Consider the following 3,103-nt stretch of genomic DNA (forward strand, 5'->3'; position numbering starts at 1 on the left):
TGACATTTCCACCACCTACAAACGGACCCCAACACCAGGGATATATTTCCCTCCCCACCCCTATCCGCTTTCCGTAAAGAACATTCTCTCCAAAACTCCCTGATCAGGTCCACACCCCCCAACAACCCACCCTCCCTTCCTGGCACCCTCCCCTGCCACCGCAGGAATTGCAAAACCTGTGCCCACACCTCCTCCCTCAGCTCCGTCCAAGGCCCCAAAGTAGCCTTCCACATCCACCAACGTTTCACCTGCACTTCCACCAATGTCATTTATTGTATCCCTTGCTCCCGATGTGGTCTCCTCTACATTGGGGAGACTAGACGCCAACTCATGGTTCGCTTCAGAGAACATCTCCCGGACACCCGCACCCCGTGGCCAAACACTTCAACATCCCCTCCCACTCTGCCAACGACATGCTGATCCTGGGCCTCCTCCATCACCAAACCCTAACTACCTGATGCCTGGAGGAAGAATGCCTCATCTTCCGCCTCAGACTCCTCCAACCCCAGGGCATCAAGGTGGATTTCACCAGTTTCCTCATTTCCCCTCCCCCCCTCACCTTATGCCAGTTCCAAACTTCCAGCTCAGCACCGCCCTCATGATCTGTCCCATCTGTCTATGTTCCTTCCCACCTATCTGCTCCACCCTCCCCTCTGACCTATCACCTTTACCCCCACCTCCAACCACCTATCACACTCTCAGCTACTTTCTCCCCCAACCCCACCACCTTCCCATTTATGTCACCACCCCCTTTGCTCACAGCCTCTTTCCTGATGGAGGGCTTTTGCCTGAAACATCGATTTCCTGCTCCCCGGATGCTGCTTGACCTGATGTGCTTTTTCAGATCCACATTCTTGACTCTAATCTCCAGCATCTGCAGTCCTCACTTTCGCTGAGTTACTGCAGGATGCTTAGCCTCTGACCTGTCCATGTCTTCATAGTACAGAGGAACTTCAATTATCCAAAGTATATGGGCTGGGAGTATTTCGTTTAGTTAATTGAATGCTGGAGAATCGAGTGTCAGATAATATAGTTCACCAAACATCAGACTTGCGATCATGTTCGAATAATCCGAAATTTGTTTAATCAAATGCAGGATAATCGAGGTTCCTCTGTATTTGTGAGCGTGGGTCTGTGAGAATGCACCTGTGAGTGTATATCTTGCTATGTCTTAGTGGGAGTGTGTCTGTGAGAGTACATTGGAAAGTGTGTAAGTTGTGTATCTGTGAGCATATATCTGTTGGTATATGTCCATGAGGCTGTGTATTTGAGAGCCTGAATCTTGTTCTGTATCTTTTAGAGTATGTTTGTGAGCGTGTGGATCTGTGTTGAGTATCAGTGGGAGTGCATATGGAAGCATGTGGCTGTGTGTGTATGTGCATCTGCGACAATGTCTATCATGTACTGAAATGCAACAGCGTGTGTATCTGAGCTATGTGTCTGTGAAAGTGTCCATCTGTGTGCATGTGTTATGTGCCGGTGAGTGCGACTATCTGTGGTGTGTGTCTGTGACAGTCTGTATCTGTGTTGTGTGTCTGTGACAGTGTCCATCTATATTTTCTGTCTGTGACAGTCTATGTATGTGGTGTGCATGTATCTGTGTTGTGTTTCTGTGACAGTGTCTACCTACAGTGTGTGCATGTATCTGTGGTGTGTGTCTGTGACAGTGTCTACCTGCAGTGTGTGCATGTATCTGTGTTGTGTTTCTGTGACAGTGTCTACCTGCAGTGTGTGCATGTATCTGTGGTGAGTGTCTGTGACAGTGTCTACCTGCAGTGTGTGCATGTATCTGTGGTGAGTGTCTGTGACAGTGTCTACCTGCAGTGTGTGCATGTATCTGTGGTGAGTGTCTGTGACAGTGTCTACCTGCAGTGTGTGCATGTATCTGTGGTGAGTGTCTGTGACAGTGTCTACCTGCAGTGTGTGCATGTATCTGTGGTGAGTGTCTGTGACAGTGTCTACCTGCAGTGTGTGCATGTATCTGTGGTGAGTGTCTGTGACAGTGTCTACCTGCAGTGTGTGCATGTATCTGTGGTGAGTGTCTGTGACAGTGTCTACCTGCAGTGTGTGCATGTATCTGTGGTGAGTGTCTGTGACAGTGTCTACCTGCATGGTGTGCATGTATCTGTGTTGTGTTTCTGTGACAGTGTCTACCTGCAGTGTGTGCATGTATCTGTGGTGTGTGTCTGTGACAGTGTCTACCTGCAGTGTGTGCATGTATCTGTGTTGTGTTTCTGTGACAGTGTCTACCTGCAGTGTGTGCATGTATCTGTGGTGAGTGTCTGTGACAGTGTCTACCTGCAGTGTGTGCATGTATCTGTGTTATGTGTCTGTGACAGTGTCTACCTGCAGTGTGTGCTTGTATCTGTGTTGTGTATCTGTGACAGTGTCTATCTGCAGTGCGTGCATGTATCTGAGTTGTGTGTCTGTGACAGTGTCTACCTGCAGTGTGTGCATATATCTGTGGTGTGTGTCTGTGACAGTGGTCTACCTGCAGTGTGTGCATGTATCTGTGTTGTGTGTCTGTGACAGTGTCTATCTGCAGTGCGTGCATGTATCTGTGTTGTGTGTCTGTGACAATGTCTACCTGCAGGTGTGCATGTATCTGTGGTGTGTGTCTGTGACAGTGTCTACCTGCAATGTGTGCATATATCTGTGTTGTGTATCTGTGACAGTGTCTACCTGCAGTGTGTGCATATATCCGTGTTGTGTTTCCTGTGACAGTGTCTACCTGCAGGTGTGCATGTATCTGTGTTGTGTGTCTGTGACAGTGTCTACCTGCAATGTGTGCATGTATCTGTGTTGTGTTTCTGTGACAATGTCTACCTGCAATGTGTGCATGTATCTGTGGTGTGATTGTGCCTATGACAGTCTGTATCTGCGTTGTGTGACTAACAGATTGTATCTGTGGTGTGCATACATTTGTGCTGTGTCTCTGTGACAGTCTGTATCGTGTTGTGTGACTAACAGGGTATACCTGTGGTGTGTACGTATCTGTGTTGTGTGTCTATGACAGTGTCTGTGTATGGTGTATGTGATTATGTTGTGTGTCTGTAACAGTACTTATCTGCAGCATATGTCTCTATACTGTGTGTCTGTGACA

Source organism: Chiloscyllium plagiosum, chromosome 37 (genome assembly GCF_004010195.1).
Source record: "Chiloscyllium plagiosum isolate BGI_BamShark_2017 chromosome 37, ASM401019v2, whole genome shotgun sequence".
NCBI classification, from domain to species: domain Eukaryota; kingdom Metazoa; phylum Chordata; class Chondrichthyes; order Orectolobiformes; family Hemiscylliidae; genus Chiloscyllium; species Chiloscyllium plagiosum.